General features: G+C 49.9%; 1 protein-coding gene across 6 annotated transcripts in view; it reads left to right on the top strand.

The window, feature by feature from the left end:
* The first annotated feature begins 16,755 nt into the window (after nt 1-16,755).
* ZNF507 (zinc finger protein 507) overlaps nt 16,756-17,163 on the top strand; it is a 42,121-nt gene continuing 41,713 nt past the window's right edge. For 2 of the 6 annotated variants that reach the window (XR_004647994.1, XM_034788406.1), the window contains exon 1: nt 16,756-16,922. The gene's annotated coding sequence lies outside the window, so the exon portion shown is untranslated. The remainder of the gene's footprint in view (nt 16,923-17,163) is intronic. The other 4 variants (XM_034788404.1, XM_034788401.1, XM_034788405.1 and 1 more) reach the window with 2 other exon arrangements.

Below are 17,163 nucleotides of genomic sequence, written 5' to 3'. Positions count from 1 at the left end.
CCCCCCGGACGCTATTTTTAACTCTAAAAGCCAGACATGTCCGGGGGAATCCGGACGAATGGTAACCCTACACAAGAGCAAACTATCCCATTGCATAGGAAAGATAGGAAGTATGGCAAGAGACCACCCTGGCTTAACCAGGAGATCTCCAATGATCTGAAACTCAAAAAGCCCTACAAAAAGTGGAAACTAGGTCAAATTACAATGGATGAATATGAACAAATAACACAAGTATGTAGGGACAAAATTGGAATGGCCAAGGCACAACATGAGATTAAACTAGTTAGAGACAAAGGGTAACAAGAAAACATTCTACAAATACATTAGAAGCAAGAGGAAGACCAAGGACAAGGTAGGCCAGTTACTCAATGGGGGGAGGGAGAATAACAGAATATGTGGAAATGGTAGAAGTGCTAAATAACTTTTGTTTCAGTTTTCACCGAAAAGTTTAGGAGCAATTGGACATCTAACTTAATGAATGCCAGTGAAAATGAGGTAGGATCAGAGGCTAAAATAGGGAAAGAACAGGTTAAAAATTACTTAGACATGTTAGATGTCTTCAAGTAACCAGGGCCTAAGGAAATACATCCTAGAATACTCAAGGAGCTGACTGAGGAGATATCTGAGCCATTAGCAATTATCTTTGAAAAGTCATGGAAGACAGGAGATTCCAAAGAACTAGAAAAGGGCAAATATAGTGCCAATCTATAAAAAGGGGAATAAGAACAACCTGGGAATTAAAGACCAATCAGCTTAATTTCAGTACCCGGAAATGGAGCAAATAATTAAGCAATCAATTTGCAAACACCTAGAAGATAAGGTGATAAGTAACAGTCAGCATGGATTTGTCAAGAACAATTCATGTCAAACCAACCTAATAGCTTTCTTTGACAGGGTAACAAGCCTTGTGGAAGGTCGGAAGCAGTAGATGTGCTATATCTTGACTTTAGTAAGGCTTTTGATAATAAGGCCTTCTCATAAACAAACTAGGGAAATACAACCTAGATGTAGCTACTATAAGGTGGGTGCATAACTGGCTGGAAAACCATTCCCAAAGAGTAGTCATCAGTGGTTCACAATCACATTGGAAGGGCATATTAAGGGGGTCCCACAGGGATCAGTTCTGGGTCTGTTTTTTTCCAATATCTTCATCAATGTTTTAAATAATGGCACAGAGAGTACACTTATAAAGTTTGCAGACAATACCAAGCTAGAAAGGGTTGCAAGTGCTTTGGATGATAGGATTAAAATTCAAAACTATCTGGACAAACTGGAGAATGGCCTGAACTAAACAGGATGAAATTCAATAAGGACAAAAGCAAAGTACTCCACTTAGGAAGGAGCAATCTGTTGCACACATACAAAATGGGAAATGACTGCCTAGAAAGGAATACTGTGGAAAGGGATCTGAGGGTCATAGTAGATCACAAGCTAAATATGAGTCAACAGTGTAACACTATTGCAAAAAAGCAAACATTCTGGGATATATTAGCAGGAGTACTGTAAGCAAAAAACGAGAAGTAATTCTTCCGCGCCGATTAGACCTCAAGTGGAATAGTGTGTCCAGTTCTGGGCACCACATTTCAAGAAAGATGTGGACAAACTAGAGAAAGTCCAGAGAAATACAACAAAAATGATCTAAGGTCTAGAAAACATGACCTATGAGGGAAAAATGGAAAAAATTGGGTTTGTTTAGTCTGGAGAAAAGAAGATTGGGAGGGGAGGGAATATAACCTTTTATGTACTTGAAAACTGTTGTCACAAGGAGGAGAGAGAGAACAGTTGTTTTCTTTAACCTCTGACAAGAAGCAATGTGCATAAATTGCAGCGAGGGCAGTTTAGGTTGGACATTAGGAAAAACTTCCTGTCAGGATAGTTAAGCACTCCCTAGGGAGGTTGTGGAATCTCTGACATTGGGGATTTTTAGGAGCAGGTTAGACAAACACCTGTCAGGGTTGGTCTAGATCAGGGGTGGGCAAACTTTTTGGGCCAAGGGCCACATCTGGGTGGGGAAATTTTATGTAGGGCCGGGGCAAGGGGTTGGGGTGAGGGAGGGAGTGTGGGGTGTGGGAGGGGGTGCGGTGCAGGAAGGGGCTCAGGGCAAGGGATTGGGGCAAAGGAGAGGTGCGGGATGTACGAGGGGGCTCAGGGAAGGGGGTTGGGGTGCAGGAGGAGTGCAGGGTGTACGAAGGGGTTCAGGGCAGGGAGTTGGGGTGCAGGAGAGGGGCAGGCAGGGGGCTTAGAGCAGGGAGTTGGGGGGGCAGGGTGCAGGAGGGGTTCGGGCTCCGGCCCCACGCTGCTTACCTAAAGCGGCTCCGGGGTGGCAGTGGCATGCACTGGGACCAGAGCAGGCTCCCTGCATGCCTGTCCTGTCCCCAGCCTCGTGCCACTCCAGAAAGCACTGTGACCCCTGGCAGAGCAGGGGGGGCACGGAGGGCTCTGCATGCTCTGTCCTTAACACGCTTCCAGGTACCTCCCCCGAAACTCCCATTGGCCACGGTTCCCAGTTCCTGGCCAATGGGAGCTGCAGGGGGCGGTGCCTAGAGGCAAGGGCAACGCATGGAGCCTTCTGACCCCCGCCCAGGGGCCGCAGGACGTGATGCCAGCCGCTTCTGAGAGCAGCGCGGGGCCCACGAGCCATGGGGAGCAATCCCGCAGGCCAGATCCAAAGCCCTGAGGGGCCAGATCCGGCCCGCGAGCCGTAGTTTCCCACCCCTGGTCTAGATAATACTTAGCCCTGCCCTGAGTGCAGGGGATTGGACTAGAAGACCTCTTGTCCCTTTCAGTCCCGCAATTCTATGGCAAGTAGTACTGAGAGTTCTCTGTAATATTCAACGTAGCTCTGTCTCAAATCCAACCCAGAGTATATGCATCACACAACCTAAAACATTTTCAGTCATCTGCCAAGGTCTGAAGCTTGGTTGAAATATGTCAGAAAAATCTTACTTGCCTGGAGACTAGTTGAAGTGCTCAGCAATCAATTTTCTTGGTCATTCTCACAAACAAAACAAAACAAAAATAATAAAAAAAAAAACCCACCACACCACACAGATGTTCAAGAAAAGAGCCCTGATCCTCCGTTCCAAACAAACTGTGCAGGACCCGGAGAGGGGTAAAGGTGTCTTTATGACATTTCTGCTTTCCTCAGGACAGCTGGTTTGACATCAAGCTTAAATTAGAACAGCATCCATGTGTTCTCATTGGTTGAGACCATTTCAGTATTATGAATAATATGCTGTACATTTAATTTACAATTCTTAGGACCCTAATTATATGATATAATAAAGCTGATATTAAGTATTTTGAGGGGTTCTGGAGCAGTCAGGTTCCAAAGTGCAGAAAAGTCATGGGTTAAAATAAATTTATTATTGACAACAATATAACTCATGGCTTTTCTATTCATTAATAAAATTAAGCCTTACCATCCATCTTCATGGCTGAAAATTTTTTTGAACCTGAGGTCACAAAGAAGTAGACACCTTATAGACAAGTTTATCTACATGGATTTCTGTTATCCAAAAGTTTATACAAAGGACTTTGTTTAAACCTCATTTGTACTTAATTCATCAATCAAGACAGCATCCTTTCTGAACTATCATCTCCAATTTTATTTGGCGTTTCTAAAATACACATACTTTTATTTTAATTGAGCTCATCATGCTCAACACAAAGTTCATCTTTTACATTTTGTACATATCTATAGTTACTATAAGGCAATTTTTATACTTTTTTATAAAATTACAAACATTATGCTCAACACAAAGTGTCTTGTTTCTAGCATGTTCAGTTATTTGTCTTATCCAAATTTTATCTAGTTTCACATTTCCTTTAGCTTGCAAATAATTATAAGTAATTGTGAAAACCAAAAACGTCATAATATAGGATAGAAGCTCTCCTATTCAATGTAGAATTGTAAATGCACCAATCTTATTGTGCAATGTATGGAGTCATGATACCTCCAATACAAGTGAAAATATTTAACTTTATGAAGTTTTTAATTACCTCAAAGGAGAATAACAGTGTGTGGAGAATGTCGTTATCCAGTTATCTACATAGTATCTTTAATCCAGACATACTATATCAGGTATCACTGTACAGAGACCAGATAAAGGAATGAGAAAGTTTTCTATCTACAGAAGGAGTGAATCCCTTGAGATGACTGGTTAATTAAACCACAACAAATAGTTACAAGTAAGAAAAAAAGACACTTATATGGAAGGTGAAAAATGCATAGAGAAGGTTAAAAGTTCTCAAACATTCAGTGAAACAGATTTTCAGAAGCTCTTAAAAGGCCACCATTAACTCATTTTGATCTGAAAATTTTGTACCAACTATTATTACACATGTATTTTATGATTATTACAGACAGATTCAGAACAAATTTGTCTGTTTTTCAATTGGTTATTCTGTGCATTTGACAATTTGCGTGTAACCCTTCTGCCCCTCTGAGTTGGCAGCAACAAGGGCCGGATTCAGTATCTAGGGGTTCCGTTTCAATAATGCAGTGCAAAACCGGTTCGAGCCCCCACCCAGTGACCTGGGACAATTACATACCACCTGCCCAGGCGCCTCTAGGAGGCAATACTTCCCCTCTCACAAGCACAGAGTCTGAGTGTAGCAAAAGCCTTTTAATAAAGGAGGGAAACAATGCAGCATTATGTTGGGGAAACACCACAAACAGGATTCATAACACAAACCATGAGCAAAAGACCTACCCTCCAAGTAAGTTTGGCAGTGTCCCCTTCCCCTCAGGGTCTTGGTCCAATCACCCCGAAGTCCAACAACCCCAAAGTCTCTGTTTCTGGTCAGTACCGCCCCAGATTTCAAAAGTTCATCTGCAAAGTTTTACCCCCCCAGCCTGGGCGGAAATGGGGGGGGGGCACACAGGATGTTAAGGGGCACCTTACGTGTTCCGAGGCCGACTGCCCCACCTCTCCGTGGAGTTCTGCTGCAGCCTTTACCACAAATGGCTCCGCTTTACCAGCCGCGCCACTCCACTCTGCTGCTCCAGCCATCCCCGCAAACTGCTCTGCTCTGCTCCCCGTTCCGTGGGCCGCTCCAACTGTCCCACAAACTGCTCAGCTCTGCCAGCCGCTCCACTCCACCAGCCGTCCCATGAACCGATCCAGCTGTCCCTGCAAATGGCTCAGCTCCGCTCTGCACCGCTCGCTGTTCCATGGGCCGCTCCAACCATCCCACAAACTGCTCGGCTCTGCCAGCTGCTTAGCAATATACCTTCAGGCTCCCCTAGTGGTTAACACAGCACTCAGTGATCTCAGCTCAGCAATTTTAGCTCTTTTAGTGATTTCAGCTTGTAGTAGGGGAGCCCCAGTGCTGGCACACCATTGGCCCAAAGTGAATTCAGTTCAGCAACTTCTAGCTAGACTCCTAATGGAAGCAAACTTAGCTCTGCTATTCAACAGTGGAGAGAGGGGATAGTGCAATTGGTGTTCCAGGCCCTCAAAAGGGACCCATAACATTAAGCACACATACCTGTCCCCAACCTCTCTCAATTCACTGGGTTTTGTAACTGATGCCCCTTGTCTAGCAAGTGCTACTTAGTTACTGGTGAGTCCCTCTGTCATACAACAGTTCCACTGGCCTTGATTCACAGAATCAGGGTAACAACACTTTATTCTTCCTGCCCCAATAACAGAGACACTGGGGATCCCACACCAGCCAAAGTAACCACTTTCAGTTGTTGTTGTCCCAGGCTAGGCGGGTGGGTGTGCCTATGCAAACAAGATCAGCCCCTGAAGTTCTTTTCCACTCTCGCCATAATTCACCAGCAGACGTCAGGGCAGAGCTTATCCTGACTCTGCTTACATGCGTATAATCAGTTGTACCCTTTGTTGATGGTGTATTTCCTGTACCAGGATATAGTGTTTGCCAGTAACAGCAGCATCAAAATGGCAACTGAAACTGAAGAGGCAGCAGGATGGAGTGTGCAGAGAGAAAAGGAAGAGGAAAGGAGGACAGAGCCCAAGTTGCTTTTGGACCTTCCCAAAAATCCCCTCTAAATATAAGCAAGAGATCAGAAAAGCCTTTATATATTTTAAATATTTTTTTAAAGTAAACATTTTAGGATACATTATTTAAAGGGTTTTTTTATATACATATATTAATTAGTTTTAAAAAATTCAAGTTGACAGTGTCCCTTCTTCTTGGCGAATGCGCAACATGTCTCAGGTGGCATGTGATCAGGATTTGTCAACAAATTTGATCCGTTGGTTTGATCATTAGCCTGGCTTGGGCCAGGTACACATGGGGAGTGCAACCTGAACTCTGATACATGCCCCATGACAGTGTCCCTTTAAATATCAAGAACATGGTTTCACTGACTACTTTCCATACAATTTCAACATGAAGCCCCAAGTTTCTTTTCACTAATAATTCTTTTAAACTTTTCACTTTATGAGCTCTTTCGGGGAAGGAACCCTTCCTCTGGTTCTTTTTAAGTCCCTCCTGGTCTTTGAGCCTTTACAGTTCTTTGCAACCATGAATACTAAAAAAGTTACTTTTTCAGAAAATGGAAATTAAGATTCTCATGTAATCACCTGAATGTAGGAGATGAAGCTTTACAAAAAATCCCAAATATCATGAGACTCACAATAAAAATCATATTGTTGCTCACCCTGTGATTTCACAGCTCTGAGCATGTGGTGCTGCTGGGTAACTATGGTTTGCTGAAACATCAGGGTAACATGGGGCAATTACATGAGAAGTTGTGTAGTTCTCTTGGAAGAGACAAGCCCCTGTTCCTTAGGGGCAGTGAGTGAAATCTTGTGGTTTTGGGTGTGGTTCTGCTGCTCTCACAGCACACTGCCCTCTACCAGCCTCTGCAAACCAGGGGAGTGGGGGAGAGACAAAAAAACCCACAAGAACTTGCTCACTGCCCCCTAAGGAAAAAACGGTTACTCACCTTTGTAACTGTTGTTCTTCGAGATGTGTTGCTCATATCCATTCCAATTAGGTGTGCGCGCACCGCATGCATGATCGTCGGAGAATTTTCTACCCTAGCAACACCCGGTGGGTCGGCTGTGGAGCCCCCTGGAGTAGCGCCTTCATGGCGCTGGATATATACCCCAGCCAACCCAGCACCCCCTCAGTTCCTTCTTGCCGGGTACTCCGACAGTGGGGAAGGGGGGCGGGTTTGGAATGGATATAAGCAACACATCTCGAAGAACAACAGTTACAAAGGTGAGTAACCGTCTTTTCTTCTTCAAGTGCTTGCTCATATCGATTCCAATTAGGTGACTACCAAGCCTTACCTAGGCGGTGGGGTCGGAGTGAGACATTGCCGTGTGCAAAACCGCTGACCCGAATGCAGCATCGTCTCTGGACTGCTGTACCAGCGCATAGTGAGCGGCGAATGTGTGGACCGATGACCAAACCGCTGCTCTACAAATGTCCTGGATCAGAACCTGAGCCAGGAAGGCAGCTGAGGAGGCTTGGGCCCTCGTGGAGTGGGCGGTGAGGCGTGGCGTTGGGGCATCGGCCAGGTCGTAGCAAGCATGAATGCAGGACATGATCCAAGAGGAGAGATGTTGCGAGGAGACCGGTAAGCCTTTCATCCGGTCGGCCACTGCAACGAAGAGTTGCGTCATCTTCCTAAATGGCTTCGTACGCTCACTATAGAAAGCCAGGGCCCTGCGTACGTCCAAGGAGAGCATACATTGGTCTTGACGGGTGGTGTCTGGCTTAGAATGGAAGACCGGGAGAAATATATCCTCGTTCACATGAAAAGCTGATACTACCTTGGGAAGGAAGGCAGGGTGGGGGCGAAGCTGCACCTTGTCTTTGTGGAAGACTGTGTACAGAGGCTCAGACGTAAGCGCCCTGAGTTCAGAAACACGCCTTGCAGAAGTGATGGCTACAAGGAAGGCTGTCTTCCAAGATAGGTAAAGGAGTGAGCAGGTAGCCAATGGCTCGAACTGGGGCCCTGTGAGCTTGGAGAGAACCAAGTTAAGATCCCACGCCGGAACGGGTTGGCGTTGCTGTGGGTATAACCAGTCTAAGCCCTTGAGGAATCTGACGACCATCGGGTTAGAGAAGACCGAGGAAGCGTGTTCTCCTGGATGGAATGCCGCTATAGCGGCCAGGTGAACCCTGACCGAAGATATCGCCAAGCCCTGCTGTTTGAGGGATAGGAGATATTCGAGTATAAGAGGAATAGACACCTGCAAGGGGAGCATGGCCTGCTGCTCGAACCAACAGGAAAACTTTTTCCACTTGGCTAAGTAAGTGGTCCGTGTAGAGGGCTTTCTACTTCCCAGCAGAATCTGTTGCACGGGATGTGAGCATCATAGCTCTGTCCGATTCAGCCATGGAGCATCCACGCTGTGAGGTGGAGCGATTTCAGGTTGGGGTGACAAAGTCGGCCGTGGTCCTGAGAGATCAAGTCTGGGCACAAGGGAAGCGTGATCAGAGTATGCACCGATAGCTCCAGAAGCGTGGTGTACCAGTGCTGTCTTGGCTAAGCTGGAGCGACTAGAATCATACGTGCCTTGTCTCTGCGTAGCTTGAGCAGTACCCTGTGGACCAGGGAATGGAGGGAAAGCGTAGAACAGCTGGTCTTTCCACGTTAGAAGGAAAGCGTCCGACAGGGAGCCTGGAGATCACCCTTGGAGGGAGCAGAACACATGGCACTTCCTGTTGGCGCATGAGGCGAACAGGTCGACCTGGGGAAATCCCCACCTCTGGAAGATGGAATGGATGATATCCGGGCGAATCGACCACTCGTGCGTCTGGAAGGATCTGCTGAGACGGTCCGCTAGAGTGTTCTGGACTCCAGGGAGGAACGATGCCATGAGATGTATCGAGTGGGCAATGCAGAACTCCCACAGGTGAATGGCCTCTTGGCATAGGAGAGACGACCGGGCTCCTCCTTGCTTGTTGATGTAGAACACGGCCGTGGTGTTGTCTGTGAGGACTGACACGCAACGGCCATGTAGGAGACCGAGAAATGCCTGACAGGCTAGGCGCACCACCATCAGCTCTCGAACATTGATGTGCAGAGCTAGTTGGGATGCGGTCCGCAGACCCTGGGTATGGTGTTCCCCGAGGTGAGCGCCCCAACCTAAAGATGAAGCGTCTGTGACCAGGTGCAGGGAGGGTTGCGGGGCGTGGAATGGCACTCCTGCACAAACCGCCTTGTGATCCAGCCACCAGTTGAAAGAGGTGAAAACTGGGTTCGGAACCGTGACCACCATGCTCAGGTTGTCCCGATAAAGGGCGGTACACCGATGATAGCCAGGCCTGAAGTGGGCGAAGTCGGACTCTGGCATGCCTGGTTACATAAGTGCAAGAGGCCATGTGTCCCAACAGGCTGAGACACGTCCTTATCGTGGTGATCGGGAAGATCTGGAGTCCGTGGATGATGTTTGTGATGGCGTGGAACCGAGCGTCTGGCAGAAGAGCTCTGGCGAGTGTGGAGTCTAAGATTGCCCCAATAAACTCGGGGAGGGAGGGTGGGGACGAAGAAAACTGGAGAGCGTATCCCCTTTCCACCGTGCGAAGGACCCAACGGTTCGAGGTTATAAGGGACCAAGCACGGTGGAAACGGGAGAGGCGATCCTGAAATAAAGGAAATGGATCCTGGGTAGTGGCTAGTATGCCGTCCTCGAGCGCACCTTCAAAAATTTTGCTTAGGGCCTGAAGGTGGTCTAGGGCCTTGGTTCTGACCCGGTTCGGGGCCGGTCAATCTCCGTCTACCACCTTGTCCCCGCCTTCTGGGGAAGTCCTGTCTCGGACGAGGAGGAGGTAGAACCTTTGTGGCTGGGGCCTAAAGGGCCTGCGCTGGGGTCCTGGGACATACATCCCCAAGGAGCGCATGATGGTTCTGGAGTCCTTGAGGCTCTGCAAACAAGAGTCTGTCTTGTCCGAGAACAATCCCTGTCCCTTGAATGGCAGATCCTGCAGGGTCTGCTGCAGTTCTGGCAGTAACCCCGAAACCTGGAGCCAGGAGACGTGTCTCATGGCTATCCCAGACGCTAGAGTCCTGGCGGCCAAGTCCGCTATGTCCAGGGAAGCCTGCAAGGAGGTCCTAGCCACCTTTTTTCCTTCCTCCACTAAGGCCCCGAACTCCTCTCTTGAGTCCTCGGGAACCAACTCTTTGAATTTACTCATGGAGTTCCATGAGTTGTAACTATAGCGGCTCAAGAGTGTTGAGTTGGTTCACGGCTCTGAACTACAGACCCCCCGCTGAGTAAACTTTACGCCCGAACAAATCGAAGCGTTTGGCATCCTTCAATTTGGGCGCTGCCGCCTGTTGACTATGGCGCTCTCTTGCGTTCACTGAGGACACGACTAGTGAACATGGTGGAGGGTGCGTATATAGGTACTCATGGTCCTTGGAGGGGACAAAGTACTTCCTCTCTACACCCCTGGCAGTGGGTGGGATGGAGGCAGGGGTTTGCCATATGGTATTGGTGTTAGCCTGAATCGTACGAATTAGCGGTAATGCCACCCGGGATGGAGCATCAGCCGACAGGATGCTCACCACCGGGTCCTGTACCTCCACTATCTCCTCTGCCTGCAGGTCCATGTTGCATGCCACCCTACGTAATAGGTCTGGTGGGCACGGAGATCTATTGGGGGTGGGCCAGAAGCTGTCGTGCCCGCCACCGCCTCATCTGGGGAAGATGAGGAGGATGCCTCCGGGGGTAAGGGATCCAAATGAGGGTCTGGCTCTAAAGGTCCTTGATGTGAAGGATCTCCTGCCCCGGGGTCTGGGGCCTGTGCTGGTGTTGGCACGAGAACCTCCATGCCCCCTGGGGGAGGACAGGAGATGGTGGCCTCCGGGACTCTGGGCTCAAATTGTGCCGAGCGAGAGGCCGCTGGTGGAGCCCCTTGCGCTTGGTGGTACGCCCACGGGGTCCAGAAAGACCAATGTGCAGGGTCCTGTGTAGGGTCCTCTGCCCCCTCCTGCCAATGACCCAAGTCGTCGGCAGCCTGACCCTGAGCAGGGTATGCCGATCGGGAAGCCCCGTCGGACGAGTGAGACGCCGATCTTGAGAGCCAGGGCGGTGCCGAGCGTGGTTGCATCGGCTCAACCAGGTACGGTGCCGATCGGTGCCGGTCCATAGGCGAGCGGTCTCTGCGTGGTGCCAGTGAGCGGTACCGGGATCGAGAGCGGTGCCAATCGCCATGCCGGTACCGAGACCCGGATCTGGATGACGAAGACCGCCTGTAGCCTTGGTGCCGGGAGCGGCCTCTCAAACGGGAGCAGCGCTCGTACCGGTGCCGAGAACTGTGTCTGGACTCCAAATGGTACCAATGCTCAGGATGGTGCCGAGACGTAGACCGGCGCCAGGAAGAAGACCTAGGCCGCGAGTACAACTGGTGCTGAGATGAAGATCGGCTCCAGGACTGCGAGCGGCATCGGGACCTGCTCCGAGACCGGGAGCGGTGCCGCGAGTCCAGGCTCGTAGATGGTGGCCGTACCAGGGCCGGCTTGCCCCTGGATTGCACGGTCCGAAGGGCAGGCGGTGCCATGGGCTGAGACGGCACCAGCTTCGTGCGGGCGACGAGGTCTTTTGCTGTTGCAAAGGTCTCCGGAGTAGAAGGGAGACAGAGATCCACCACAGAACGAGGCAGTGAGCCAGTCCGCACCGGACTCAACGGCCCTACCCCCGGTGCCGGAGTCAACAGTGTTGAGGATGTCTGCACCCTCTGGCGTTCCAAAGGCGGACGCAGCTCTACCACCAATGCCGGGGGAGCCGGTGCCTGTAGGACAGTGACATCCTGAGTCTTGCGGGGTCTTTTATGTCTCGGAGACAGGGAACGGCGCCGAGGCGCTTGTGGCGGACGCCGTGCCGAGGGAGGACGGTGCCGTGAGGCCATATCTGCGTCTGCTCACGGTGCAGTACAGGCAGGTGCCGCTGGGGCGCTGCGCACCGAAGCGCTCGGTGCCGGGACTTGGCGCGCCGAAGGAGGATCTGGGCTAAGTGCCCCCTCCATAAGGAGCTGCTTGAGTCTGAAGTCCCGCTCCTTTTTGGTCCAGGGTCTGAAAGCCTTACAGATTTTACACTTATCTGTCTGGTGAGACTCCCCTAAGCACTTCAGACAAGAGTCATGAGGGTCTCCCGTTGGCATAGGCTTAGCACAGGTTGCACACGGCTTAAAGCCAGGAGCCTTGGGCATGAGCCCGGCTGTGCGCCGGGGAAAAGGGGGGACAAATAGCCCCCTTAACCCCAGCTAACTATTTACAACCATTTATACTAGTGAACAAACTAAACTACTAATCTAAAGAATATAACAAAAACTATCTAGAATAACTAACGAATAAAGCTAGGGAGAGTGGAGAACAGCTATGCCACGCTCCACAGTTCCAACGACCGTCACGGGCGGAAATTAGGAACTGAGGGGGCGCTGGGTCGGCTGGGGTATATATCCAGCGCCATGAAGGAGCCACTCCAGGGGGCTCCACAGCCGACCCACCGGGTGTTGCTAGGGTAGAAAATTCTCTGACGATCATGCACGCGGCGCGCGTACACCTAATTGGAATCGATATGAGCAAGCACTCAAAGAAGAACAGGGGCTTAACTCCTCCAAGAGAACTCCCACTCAAACTCCCATTTTTAGCTCTGTTTGCTAGCTCCTATGCTGCTGGCTGGCTGCTTCACTGCCCTAATCAGGGAAGCCCCACCCCATAATCAAAGGCTCTGCTTCTGGCACAGCAGGAGCCGCACAGGAGCCAGCAAACGGAGGTGAAAACAGGGGTGTTTGGCGGGGGGTGTGTTGTTCTGGTTTGAGGTTTTTTTATTTTTATTTTCCTTGACAGAAGTTTAGGTGGGAAGTCGATGACAGGTACATTGGTAGCAGTGGTAGTGACACAAGGAACGGAAGAGACAATGAAGATGACCAGATGTGGAAGCTGTAGGATGTACGTTATCCTAGAGCCGGTACCCAGAAAGAGCTTTGTTTGTATGAAGTGCTGCTTGATAGAGTTGATGGAAGACAAGATCTGAGATTTGGAGATGCAGGTAGAAACGAGGGTTGAGTTTCAAAGAGACTCAGGTGATGGAGGAAAGACAAGAGGAGGATGAAGGAAAAAATCAAGACTTGCAGATGCAAGCTGGACTGGAGAACTGGGAGCGTAGACCGCTGGGTGAGGAAAGTAACTAGTAGAAGCATGTGACTATGAGAACGAGGCAGAGGAAAAAAGACTGGCTAGTGAACGAGAAATAGATACTCCTGGGGGAATTCTGCGCTATTGCACACAGGCATAATTAATAAGCCACACACATTTTTATTTTTTTGCGCAGAAAAAAAAGCTTGTCAAAATGTTCCTGCAATTCCACCCTTTGTCCACCAGAGGTCACTATGGCAATAGAACACATCAGCAGCTCCCAGCCAGCTAGAGAAGAGAAAGAAAAAGAGCCTGCCTTCTTCAGAGCACTTGTCAGGCCAGGTCAGGAGACAGGGGCTATGGGGAGACAGACAGCGTGGGGTGCTGGGGGGGTCAGACAGGGGCTCATAAGGGCTAGTGGGGGAGGACAGACTGGGGCCTGGGCTGAATGGGAGTGGTGGTGCAGAGCCACAGGAGGGAGGGGCAGGGCAACATGGGGGAGGAGGTGCAGAGCTAAATAGAGACAGAGGGTGGCTGAGTGGGGGCACAGAGACACACGGGGAGGGGGTACAAAGCCACATAGGGAGGAGGGTGAAGGGACACATATGCCTGACTGAATGGGAGACGCTAGGGGTCATCCAAGGTCTGCATGGGGGAAGATCCCTAACAATCCCTCCCCACCCGTCAAAAACTCTTGCTCCATACTTTTCCCACCCATACTCAACAACCATCCGAGTTCACACCCAGGCTCCTTCCCAGCAATTTACTTCCCTCTCTGTGACGATGCGGTTCTGGCGGAACCCAACTGAGAGTGCCAACTCAGGACAAACTGCTCAAATAGGGCAGTTACAGCCCAAGGTTTTTTCCACCTCTAAGGCAAACCAAACCAGCCAGACTAGGAGGACTTCGGTCTCACCCCACTGGCTAACCGCAAGTCTCACAAGCAATCTCCTTAGACGCTCCAGTTTCCCAGTAATACCACCAGTGCCACTCGTTATGGGGACAAATGGTTATGAAAGCCAATACCCCAGTAAAAGAAAAAAGGTTCTCCTGATCCCAAAGGACCAAGCCCCAGACCCAGGTCAATATACAAATCAGATCTTACCCACAAATCACGCTGTTGCCAATCCTTTAGAACCTAAAATCTAAAGGTTTATTCATAAAAGGAAAAAGATAGAGATGAGAGTTAGAATTGGTTAAATGGAATCAATTACATACAGTAATAGCAAAGTTCTTGGTTCAGGCTTGCAGCAGTGATAGAATAAACTGCAGGTTCAAATCAAGTCTCTGGAATACATCCCCCGCTGGGATGGGTCCTCAGTCCTTTGTTCAGAGCTTCAGCTTGTAGCAAAGTTCCTCCAGAGGTATGAAGCAGGATTGAAGACCCAATGGAGATGAGGCATCAGCCTTATATAGTCTTTTCCAGGTGTAAGAACACCTCTTTGTTCTCACTGTGGAAAATTACAGCAAAATGGAGCCTGGAGTCACATGGGCCAGTCCCTGCATACTTTGCTGAGTCTGAAGGCATATTGGCCTTCTCTCAATGGGTCCATTGTATAGCTGATGGTCCTTAATGGGCCATCAAGCAGGGTAGGCAGAGCTAATCCCAGCTTGTCTGGGATGTCACCCAGAAGCATAGCATAAATTTGCCACACAGACAGTATAGAGCCAATACTCATAACTTCAACTACAAAACTGATACACACATATAGACAGCATAATCATAACCAGTAAACCATAACCTTGTCTTAGACACCCCATTTGACCCCCTTTATACAAGATTTGGGTGCCACTACAGGACCTTAGTTGCAACAATGATCTATATGGTACCAGTTTATGTCAATAACGTCACACTCTCCTCCTCCATTACCCCTGACTCCCCCAAGTCTTTGCTTTTGAGGGATGTGGGAAATATGGTTTTGTACTGTAGTTTAAATGAATTATTACTCAGAGATCTGTATTAATATGCCTAGTAAGGAATCTATTTGTCAAAAAACATTTCCTGAATCCTTTTTGTTGTCTGTATTGTTACAGACATACTTGCTGACAGGTATTTTGAAATAAATGACCAAAAATAATTGAACCTGGTGTGATTATATTGAGTTATTTTGACAAATAAAATATGTAGAATTTTAAAATAGTGTGCAGAATTTTTAATTTTTTGGTGCAGAATTCCCCCAGGAGTAAATAAAGCTCAGGAACAGGACTGTTGTGTTGGAAAATGAAGAAGGGGTACAGCAGGTAGTAACAGAAGGTGGAAGGGCAAGAAGCAAGAGAAGAGCAGCTCTTTCTACAAGGAGAGGAAGAGTCAATGGAGACAGCCAGAGTTCAGAGCCCCATGAGGATAGAGGATCACTTGCAGAAAATTGCAAGGGAGAACAAAAGACAAGAGGACTTGCAGCCAGAATGAACAGGAAGGCTGGAGAATCACACCAACACCAGAAAGAGGCAGGTCCACAAGATTGGTGACTCCCTACTAAGAAGACCGAGGCCTGTCACCAGAGCTCATCTGGAGAACAGAAACGGGTGCTGTCTGGTGGGAGCTAAGGTATGGGATGTGGATCTGAGGCTGAAGAGGATCCTAATTGGAGCAGGAAAGAATCCACTGATTGCCCTTCATGTGGGAAGAAAGGATACTGCTAGATTCTCGCTGGTACGCATCAAGGGACACTATGTCAGGCTGGAGAAGACACAAAGAAATGGAGGTTCAGGTGATTTTCAGTGGGATTCTACCTATCCCTAGAGGAGGAGAATGAAGCCAAGACAAGATCATGATGAACAGACTCATTCTAATATTGACCAGGAGGAAAATCAAGAAAGAGAATACAGCAATGGAAAAAGGAACAGCAATGGACAGGAAAATGGACATGGATGCTGAAGGGGTGAGGGGTGAGTGTGGATGCTGAATGTCTCTGTACAGAGGGTGAGGGGCAAGTGTGGATGCTGAAGAGAGCGAGGGGCCAGATGGATGCTAAATGTCAGTGTATACGGGATGAGGGGCAAGTGTGGATGCTGAATGTCTGTGCAGGGGGGTTGAGCTTGCCCCTTGGCTATGGAGCTCCCAGGTGACACCTTATGGTGCTGCCTATGCCCTTCTGTAAGCTAGGGTTACCATATTTTAATTTTAAAAAAGGAGGACACTCCACAGGGCCCCAGCCCCGCCCCCGCCCATTCCCCAAAATCCCCACCCCAACTCTGGCCCCCTCTGCCCCCTGCTCCTCCCCCTCCCCTGCTTCCCATGAATCAAATGTTCGCTGGAAGCCTGAAACAGGGAGGCAGCAGGTAAGCTGGGGCTGGGGCGCGGCCCAGTCCGGCCGAGCGGCTCCCTCCAGCGGCCGGCCCAGGCCAACAGGCTCTGGCGCCGGCGTCCCCCGGCCAAGCACCCCCGGCTGACCACCACCACCCCCTGGGCCCCCGGCCCAGCACCGCCGGCCCCCGGCCGAGCACCACCGGGCTCTCCCTCCCTCCCTATTTTCCCGGACATGTCCGGCTTTTTGGGATTTCCTCCCGGATGGGGATTTGAGGCCCAAAAAGCCGAACATGTCCAGGAAAATCCGGACGTATGGTAACCCTATTAAGCAGGGCTTTTGGGTTTTCCTTCACCCTGGGGCCAGCCCTCGTCTCTATGGTAACAGGAAGGAGGGAGAGGAGGCAGGGAACTTTCACTCTTCGATCACCTGATCTGGCTCAATGGTCACGTGATCCCGTCTCCATCATCGCCATTTTGAAGCAGTGTTCCCAGGGAGGGGAAAAAAAAGCAAAAAAAAAAAAAAAAGCCTTAGACGCCGCTGGTCCGAGAGAAGCGAGGCGACGTGGCGGGGAGCGGCCTGTCCCGTGGAGGACCCGGCAGGTACCGTGTGAGCAAAGAGGCGCGGGAGGGAAAGAGGCGGCGGCAGCAGAGCGCCAGGAATCAGAGCCCATGTGCATATCCTGGAACACCGCCCCCCGCTCAGACTTTGGGCTCCCCCGCTATCATCTCCTGCGGCACATCGCAGGCCCCCCGTCTACGGGGGCCGGCGGTGCTCGGCCGTTAGCCGGGCCGGGGGCCGGGCGGTGCTGGGTCGGGGCCGCTCGGCCGGGCCGGGCGGTGC

Source organism: Trachemys scripta, chromosome 13 (assembly GCF_013100865.1).
Source record: "Trachemys scripta elegans isolate TJP31775 chromosome 13, CAS_Tse_1.0, whole genome shotgun sequence".
Taxonomy (NCBI): Eukaryota; Metazoa; Chordata; order Testudines; family Emydidae; genus Trachemys; species Trachemys scripta.
The sequence above is the reverse complement of the archived record's forward strand: the minus strand, read 5'-3'. Positions and strand labels throughout refer to the sequence as shown.